Consider the following 10411-nt stretch of genomic DNA (forward strand, 5'->3'; position numbering starts at 1 on the left):
GAGAGCTTAGGGACATTATGTCACTGCCCCAAGTTCACACAGCAGGCGAGTAGCAGAGCTGGCATCAGAACTCAAGTCTCAATCAATCAATCACTCATATTTATTGAGCACTTACTCTGGGCCTAGCACTGTACTAAGCACTTGGAAAAGTCAAATATAACAGAGTTGGTAGACACGTTCCCTGCCCACAGTGAACTTAAGGTCTAGGGCGATTCCTATTCTTTTAGGCTCAGTAATTTTTTTAAAGAAAGTTATGATATTTATTAAGCATTTGCTATGTGCCAAGCACTGTTCTAATCACAGTGGGGTAGCTACAAGGTAATCAGGTTATCCCATGTGAGGTTCACCGTCTCAATCCCCATTTTACAGACGATGTAACTGAGGCATGGTGAAGTTAACTGTGTCGTCCAAGGTCACACAGAAGACAAGTGGCTGAGCAGGGATTAGGTCCACCCCCAAACTGGATTTACTCTACTAAGCACTTGGCAGAGTTCTGTTTACCAGACTTGTTAAACACATTCCCTGCCCACAATGAGCTTACCGTCTACAGGGACTCCCCTTCCTTTAGGCCATGATTCCTCCCTAAAGCTGGATTGTCTGTCCTTTTTTAGTTTTAGCCGCCTCCCTCCCAGACTTCGACAATTCATCAATGTCCAGCGTTTTCTATGAACCCAGTAGGACAGCTAAATATCTGGCTAGATCCAAGAACAATTCCTTGGTAAAGTGGTGTTGTGAGATTATTTCCACAAGGAAGGAAACATTCTGTCCCACAGCAGAGGCTGGGTAAGTGACCCTTTTAGGATCCTGCCGATGGCGCCCTTCATGTCCCGGTTCCTGAAGATGTAGATAAGGGGGTTCAGAGCAAGGGGTATTGTTGCGTAGAACAAGGATTCCAGCAGGAATCGATCATGGAGGAGTCTGAGGGCAGCTTGATGTAGACAAATGCACCCGCAGAGAGGAAAGCAGTGATGAGGTGGGGCAGGCAGGTGGAGAAGGCTTTGGCCAGGACCTCGGTGACCGGCATCCTCAGCACAGCCGAGAAGATGTGCGCATATGAGACGATGATGGAAATAAAGCAGACGACAGCTAAGGCTGCCCCAAAATTACAGTCGTGTGGATGGCGATGTGCTTCTCGGGGCAGGTGATGTTCAGCCGAGGAGGGATGTCACAGAACAATTGCGGGATGGTGTTGGACCCACGGAAGGACAGGGAGAACCTCCCATCTGAACACATTGCTGCAAACAGGCCCCCACTGCATCAGGAGGCGGTAGCCAACTTCCCATCAAACTTCTTGAACCATGATGACCTCGTAGCTCAGGGAGAGGCAGATGGCAGCTTAGCAGTTGTAGGACATCACCGTGAAGACCGACAGCTGTGAGCCAGCAAACCAGACCTCAGAGAAGACCTGGACGGCACAGCCCTCTAGGGAGTTGTGTGTCTTGTTGGTCAGGGATTTGTGGATGGATTTGGGGATGGTGACATAGATGTAGCGGAAGTCAAGGACGGACAGGTTCCTGAGGAAGAAGTACATGGGGGTGTGAAGGCGCCAGTCAAGGGTGGTGACGGCGACGATGAGGAGATTCCCCTTCAGGGCCTCCAGGTAGACCAGAAGGAACAGCGCGGCCTGGAACAGCTGCAGCTTCCGGACCTCTGAGAATCCTAGCAGGAAGAATTCTCTCTTCTATAAACAAGCCTGTTAATAATAGTAAATGATAATTATTTTATTTGTTAAGCACTTACTATGTGCCAGGCACTGTACTAAGTGCTGGGTTGGAGATATACATATATATATATATATATATATATATATATATATATATATATATATGCTGGTGCTGTGGGGAGGGGAAGGAGGTAAGGCCTGGGGAATGGGGAGGGGGAGGAGGGGGAGAGTAAGGAGGGGTCTCCATCTGGGAAGGCCAGAAAATCGGATTTGTTTTAAGGATGAACAAATGTCTGGAAGATTTTATTGAAATATGGGCCAAGGATGAGGTTTTTATAAATGGTTGTGACCAATCCCATGATTTCTCTCTGGTATTTTTATTGTGGTAGTAGTTGTAATAATGATAGACTTTATTAAGCAGTTAGTATGATTGTGCATGGCTATTAATGTTAATGTGTTACTGTTCAGGTTCAATGAGGTTAGGAAACTTCATGTTCCGGCAATATTTGTATTTGGGGAGTGTACTGAGAATGTGTCTGACCAAGACTATGTCCATATGGGCTAAGTGAAGTAGAGTTTTAAATTATATTATTGTCATTATCATTATCACCAGCGGCAGTATAAGGATATCTTAAGCATTTACTGGCACTGAACAAAGTGCTTGGGAAAATACAATAGGCCTTAAAGACATTTCCTGTCCTGGAGAAGCTTACAAACAATGGGAGATGAGCAGAAACATATTGTCAAATTTACATTCAGCAAAAGAGTAAAGAACATTGGAATAAAATAGAAAACAAAAGCCTTTAAATACCTAATATGGATAGAAAATAATAGTCATATTTCTTAATTAGAATTGAGGTGGCATGCCCAGTTAGATGGTGAATTAGTTGGTAAAGTCTCCTAAAGAAGGTGACTTTTTGAGAGGGAGATACATTATTTAGTGGTTTGGCAGGAGGAGGCGTATGACAAAGGGAAGGTTTGAACAAGAGATGTGAGAGAGAAGTGAGCTAGGCACAGTTAGAAAATCACGTAATAATAATAATAATGGTATTTGTTAAGCACTTACTATGTGTCAAGCCCTGTTATAAGCGCTGGGGTAGATACAAGGTAGTCAGGTTGTCTCATGTGGGGCTCATAATCTTAATCCCCATTTTACAGATGAGGTAAATGAGGCACACAGCAGGCAAGTGGCAGAGCTGGAATTTGAACCCATATCCTCTGACTCAAAAGTCCAGGGTCTTTCCACTAAGGCACACTGCTTCTCATAGTCATCCTGTTTCTCATAGCCACAAAATGAAGTGTATTACCTGCAGAGTAGCAGGAGAAGAATGGATAACTAAGAATGAAGCAATGGATGGAGAACCTTGAAGAAAAATGTTGTGGGTTTGCTTTCACTTAAGAAGAAATAGGTAGATATTGGATGCTTGGAAGGACGAGAATATCTTACATATGTCACTCAGAAAAGGTGATATGTCAACTGCATGAAGGAAAAATTGGAGAGGCATCAGGGAGAGAAGCAACATTCAGGTGCAAAATCTATTGTGAAAGGAATAGACTTGTGTGGGTTTTTTTTAATTCTCATTTATCTAAATTGCCTAGGACTCAAACTCACCCAGATTACTCATGCTTCCATTTCTCTGTGCTTGTGGAGAATAAATAACAAGGAATGTTTAAGCAAAGAAAGTTTGAAGTCAAGGTGAAATTTGCAAAACATCTTGAAATTTAGACAATATGGACTGGTTGCTTTCAAGGGAATCCAGTCCCTATTTTACTTAAAAACTGTCTAATGAATTGGGTCATTTTCATTTAAGGAAAATGAAGAAAATAGGAGTTTGACACATTGAATATACTGACTTCATAAATAAATGTCTGATAAATGTCTATGGAAGGCTAAATCATTTTACAAACGATAAAACGATCATTTCAGCTTAGTTCCTAATTTCAAAACTCTCTACAATTTACAGATTGAACATGATGGCAGTGAACATGCATAATGACTTTACTGTAATTAAGTTTGTTCTAATGGGATTCCCGTTCCTGAGGAGTTACAGATCATCCTGTTCTTCCTGTTTCTAGCTATCTATCTTCTCACTTTGGTGGGGAACCTGGGCATAGAATGGACTGCTGGCTTCACAACCCCATGTACTATTTCTTGAGTGTCTTACGTTTTCTGGATGCCTGCTACTCATCAGTGGTCACACCCAAAATGTTGGTGAATTTTTTAGTGGGGAATAAATCCAACTCCTTTTTCTGGCTGTACCACCTAAATGCTTTTCTTCATAACTTCATAAATTTTAGAACCACCGAATGTTTTCTCCTGGCTGCTCTGGCTTATGATCGCTATGTGGCCATTTCTAATCCTCTGCTCTACATGGTCATTATGTCACCCAAAATCTATGTGTCGCTCATCATTGACTCTTATATTGGTGACGTCCTGCTTGGCATCATACATACAGCTGCCACCTTCAGTTGATCCTCCTTTGGCTCCAATGAAATCAGACATTTTTTTCTGTGATATCCTCCCATTCTTATCCCTCTTCTGCTCTGATACACACGTCAATGAATTTGTGAGTGCTATTGAGGTGGTCACCATCTTGATTGTGCTCATCTCCTACGGCTACATCCTGGCTGCCGTCCTGAGGATCTGCTCAGCTCAGGGGAGACACAGGAATTTTTCAAACTATGCCTCGCGCCTGGAGGGAGTGTCCATATATCACAGTACGATACCAGCTGCATACATCAGACCCAGTTAAAGCTACACTCTGGAGCATGGCATGGTGGTGTCTATTTTATACCGTTGTGATTCCCATGATAAATCCAGTAATTTACAGTCTAGGAACAAGGATGTGAAGGACGCTTTTAAAAAAGATATAGAGAAACATTTTTAGTGATGAAGCATATAAGGAATAATAGACTCCTCATAGGGCTATGACTAACACACAATGTGAATCAATCAATCAATCAATCGTATTTATTGAGTGCTCACTGTGTGCAGAGCACTGTACTAAGCGCTTGGGAAGTACACGTTGGCAACATATAGAGACAGTCCCTACCCAACAGTGGGCTCACAGTCTAGAAGAGGGAGACAGAGAACAAAACAAAACATATTAACAAAATAAAATAACTAGAATAGATATGTAATAATAATAAATTCAATCAATGATATTTATTGAGCACTTTCTATATGCAGAGTCCTGTACTAAGTGATTGGGAGAGTGCAACAGAATTAGCAGTCATACCATCATTATAATGATAATAATAATAATAATAATAGTTGTCAAGCATTTACTATTATCCAAGAACTGTACAAAGTGCTGAGGTAGATTCAAGATAAACAGGTCCCAGTTAGGTCTCACAATCTAAGTAGAAGGGAAAAGAGGTATTGAATCCCCATTTTGCAGATGAGGGAACTGAAGCACAGATAAGTTAATTGGTTACCCAAAGTCACACAGCAGACAAGTCCTCTGATTCCCAAGTCCTCTGATTCTCAATCTTGTCTTAGTTGAGATTCATGAAATCACATCAGCACTTAGAAAAAGAATAAAAAATTTAGAACAATGCCTTGCACAGAGTAAGCCCTTAATAAATATTCGTGATGATGGTGATATTAAAGTAGGTAAAGAAACATAGCTTCCTGACATGAGATTTAAAGCTCATTGTGAGCAGGGACTGTATCTTTTTACTGTTATATTGAACTCTCCCAAGCACTTAATACAGTATTCTGCACACAGTAAGTGCTCAATAAATATGATTGAATGAATGAATGAATGAATGAATGAGAGAAAGAAGAAAATCAAGGGAATTTAAAATCAAATCCCAGAACATCAGTATTTCCAAGTTTGGCACAATAAACCCTCATTTGTTTTTATCACAGAATGAATCTGTGTTTTCATGTAAGCAACACTTCATCAGAAACTGCCTATTTGTAGAAATGTGACTTCTAATAATTTGCCTTAACTTGCCTGTGTGATTGTGATATAAAAGTAATGTATCACCTAACCAATGAACACTGTTGAAAAAAAAATGCTCAATGAAAATAATATACCTACTATTCATTCCCTTCAACAAATCCCCCCAAACTAGGATTTATGTACATTTAAACCATTGTTCTAGCCTGCACTTGATAATGATAATAATAATCTAGCCTGCAGCTGAGTAAAAAGAGAAGGATACGGTAGTGCAGATGATGCAGGTCAAGGTATTTTTGGCATTACAGCATAGTGAGCAATGTAAACGTTTAAACCTCTAATCCTGAACTAAACATCGAAATGACTGGGAAATTAAAGAGTTTGCTGATACTGTTGGAGAAAGAGGTAAAAATGGCGGCTACCAGAAAAATGAGTATTACAGTGATGTAGGAAAATGTGAGTTGTTCCAGTGCTGAATTTGGTTATAAACTGATCATCATTACCTAAGTTTGGTCTCATTTTTCCCCTGTAGATTTAGTCTTAGTTGTGCCTATGCACATATTCATCACTAAAACCTGTCTGTTTGATCTTCACAACTTCATAAAGGGTTAAAATTCACCCTTTCCTCTCCATTCAAACTGCTTCCACGTTAATCCAATCACTTATCCCTCCTTAACTGCTGTATCGGCCTCCTTGCTGACATCCCACCCTCCTGTCTCTCCCCTCTCCAATCCATACTTCACTCTGCTACCTGGATCATTTTTTCTACAAACATATTCAGGCTATGTTTCCACCCACCATAGAAACTTCCAGTGTTTGCCTATCCACTTTTGCATCAAACAGAAACTCCTCACCATTGGCTTTAAAGCACTCAATCATCTTGTCCCCTCTTACCTCACCTTGTTACTCTCCTACTACAATCCAGCCAGCACAGTTTGCTCTTCTAATGCTAACCTTCTCACTGTACTTAGATCTCATTTATCTCACCACTGACTTCTCACCCAGGTCCTGCCTCTTGCCTGGAACACCCTCCTTCCTTATATCCAACAATTACTCTCCTCCCATTCAAAATCTCATTGAAGGCCCATCTCCTCCAAAAGGCCTTTCTGGACTAAGCCCTCTTTTCCTTTTCTTCAACTCCCTACTGCATTTCCTTGACATGTCCCTTAATTCATCCCCCCCCAGCCCCTCAGCACTTATGTACATATATGTAATTTATTTATTTCTATTAATGTCTGTCTCCCCCACTAGACTGTAAGCTTGGTTTGGTCAGGGAATGTGTCTGTTATATTGTATTGTACTCTCCCAAGTGCTCACAGTGCTTTGCACACAGTAGGTGGTCAATAAGTATGATTGACTGACTGACTTGCCTACCTGCGCTTGGGATAGATGACATGTACCAGTCCCTCTTGGTTTGTTTGAACTTGCAAGTTGACTGATTAACTTATTGATGAATGAAAGAAATTAAATTCTTCCCAACAGCATGCCCTCTTTTCCTAACCTAAGTAACTAATATAGCTCTCAATACCACTGCAATAGTTAGTTTGCAAACCTTCTTCTTTAGATTGAGATAGTGTCATGATTGAAATAATTTATGGTTCATGTTACTGCATGGTACTGTTTTGTTACTGAATAGTAACTGCATGGTGCTATTAAATCTTCTTAAAATTTAGGAATCGATTACTTGAAACTGAATACTTAAAGCCTCTCTCTATTTCACAGTAAGCACTTAGTAACATTCCTCTAACTACTACTGGGTTTTTTTTTTTTACTGATGCTCTCATTATTCCCAAAGTACATTCTTCCAAGTACATGTGAATGTCTAGATAACTCACCTGAGATATGGATCACCTGGATGTGTCAGAAATTAGTTCCCCTGGGCTCATAGTCCAAACTTAATAGAGCTGCAGAGATAATTTAAAAGGAAATTTCTGTTTCATTTCCTTCTAGAGCTTCATGAGAAGATTGTCTTGGAGCTTGTACCTTTAGAAGGGAATATCCAATAAAGATTTTGGTTAATTTACACAGACTGGATCCTGAAGGATTGTGTAATGTGACTCTGTTTAGACTTGGGGAAAAGAAGAAGTAAGAGCAGAAAAACCAAGAATGACTCCAAGATCCTGTGGGAGGTTAGAAGAGAAAGGTGTCTCTCCTGAATGTAGAACGAGGAAGCTCTGCCAAGCAAATTCACTCTGCTATGGTCTATAACTTGGGAGTGGGCAGGAGAGATCAAGGAAGTAGGAGTTTCAGTGAAATGATTGGACTGGAAAAGATTATAAAACAGAGAATGGGGAGGGAGGTAAGGAGCCAAGTCAGAAAGTGCGGACACTGAAGTGCTAATCTCCAACAAGAAGTCCCTGGGTCCCCTGATTCTAAATTGAGACAATCCAACCTCTGATGGCACGTATTCATGCCTTGCCATGTTTTGGATCTCTAATACCAGGCTACACCAGATCGTGGAGTTATAATCCCTGGGACTCACCCTACTATTCATTCATTCAATCATATTTATTGAGCACTTACTGTGTGCAGAGCACTGTACTAAACGTTTGAAAAGTGCAATTCAGCAACAGAGACAATCCCTGCCCACAATGGGCTCACAGTCAAGATGACAGGCTCACACTGTGATGATCTCGTTTTCGACTACCCAAGGAGAGACCATCAGCCTGTGAGACAGATATTCTCCTGATTCAACTTTCCAGTTAGATAATACTAAGACAAGGTTTACTTATATTTCAAGGAAAAAGTGTCATTTATAATGAAAGCATCCTTTGGTGAAGTTATTTATGCTATATATATATATATATATATATATATATATATATATATATATATTTCCAACTTCAAAAATAAAAATGCACCTAATATATAAGATGCATTTTTATTTTTGAAGTTGGAAATTATAGGAAGTGATTCAGGTGAGGATTGTTAATTGAATTTGTAGGAGGGATGGATGAAGGTCTGATAAGGAGAATTGAAGTAGGCATTAAACCAATGGGTTTTATAAATGCAAGGGATAACAGGAGATCTTTATATTTAAATTGGGTGTCGAAAATAGTCCTGCCACTTTATGTATTAATGCATTGAAATTGTGGTGTCGAGATAAATGGCTAGTGAGTCAAAATAATTGACTAGAAAAATGGGGAAGGAAAAAGAGCCAAATAAATGATAAAATTGCAACCTTAATTGTAATTCCAAGCACATTACATCGCTTATAAGAGCTACAATTTTTGTTTTCCTCCAGTACTGCGTGCAGATGATGAGGGCTATGCATAATCACTCTACCATGGCTGAGTTTGTTCTGATGGGATTCCCGGTTCCTGGGGAGCTACATATCATCCTGTTCTTGCTGTTTCTAGCCATCTACATTTTCACTTTGGTGGGGAACCTGGGAATGGTTCTGCTAATCAGGATGGACTCCCTGCTTCATAACCCCATGTATTACTTCTTGAGTGTCTTATCTTTCCTAGTTGCCTGCTACTCCTCAGTTGTCACCCCCAAGATGTTGCTGAATTGCTTAGTGGGGAATAAATAAATCTCTTTTTCTGGCCATGCTGCACAAATGCTTTTCTTGGTAACTTTTGGAACCACTGAGTTCTTTCTTCTGGCTGCCAGGGCTTATGATCACTATGTAGCCATTTCTAACCCTCTGCTCTACCTGGCCATTATGTCACCCAGAATCTATGTGCCTCTCATCATTGATTCGCATATTGTTGGCATGCTGCATGGTATTTTTCACACAGCTGCCACCTTCAGTTTATTCTTCTGTGGCTCCAATGAAATCAGACATTTTTTTTCTGTGTAATCCCCCCACTCTTATCCCTCTCCTGCTCTGATACGCACATCAGCGACGTGTTACTCTTCAATTTTGTGAGTGCTATTGAGATGGTCACCGTTCTGATTGTGCTCATCTCCTATGGTTACATCCTGGATGCCATCTTGAGGATCCTGAGGATCTGCTCCAGTCAAGAGAAACACAAGTCTTTCTCAACCTGTGCCTCCCACCTGGAGGGAGAAACGATATATCACAGCACGTTACTCGCTGCATACATCAGACCCAATTCGAGCTACACTCTGGAGCATGGCATGTTGGTGTCTCTATTTTACGCCATTGTGATTCCAGTGTTGAATCTGTTAATCTCCAGTTTGAGGAACAAGGATGTGGAGGAAGCCTTTAAAAAAGCATTAAAAACAGTCTGGTTCCAGTGATGAAATTGTGTTATCAGCTTTCTTACCAAAAAAGATTTAAATTCTCCTTTTCAGTTTATCTGTCCTAAATGAGTTCTTCTACAAGTCTCCAGGGGCACCTCATGACATGTCTTCTTGTTTTGTAAATCTCAACTCCTTGATTTATTTTACTGTTTTGCTCATATTTCAGTACATTATGTAATGTACAATAATTTATTCAGGTTTTTCTTTTTAGCAGGAAACAATCTACATTCTATCTATTGTATCCTTAAAATCTTATCCATTTCAAATACCCCTGTACTTCATTAGTCATAGGTTTTGGAGTGCCATATAGTACCCCACAGAATGTCTTGAGTGGCAAAATCACAAATGGAAAAGAAATCACTCAGGATTAGGTCCTCCCCTTTCCCTGGAATTCTATTGGCCAGGTAGAAGCAGCGTGACTCAGTGAAAGAGCCAGGCTTAGGAGACAGAGGTAATGGATTCTAATACCGGCTCCACCACTTGTCAGCTGTGTGACTTTGGGCAAGTCACTTAACTTTTCTGGGCGTCAGTTACCAATCTGTAAAATGGGGATTAAGACTGTCAGCCCCACGTGGGACAACTTGATCACCTTGTATCTACCCCAGTGCTTAAAACAGTGCCTTGCATA

General features: G+C 40.5%; 1 pseudogene; it reads left to right on the forward strand.

Annotated features, from left to right (window-relative positions):
• The first annotated feature begins 8839 nt into the window (after positions 1-8839).
• LOC119924069 lies at positions 8840-9780 on the forward strand (annotated as a pseudogene).
• Positions 9781-10411: the final 631 nt, after the last annotated feature.

Source organism: Tachyglossus aculeatus, unplaced genomic scaffold (genome assembly GCF_015852505.1).
Source record: "Tachyglossus aculeatus isolate mTacAcu1 unplaced genomic scaffold, mTacAcu1.pri scaffold_78_arrow_ctg1, whole genome shotgun sequence".
In the NCBI taxonomy this organism is placed as follows: Eukaryota; Metazoa; Chordata; class Mammalia; order Monotremata; family Tachyglossidae; genus Tachyglossus; species Tachyglossus aculeatus.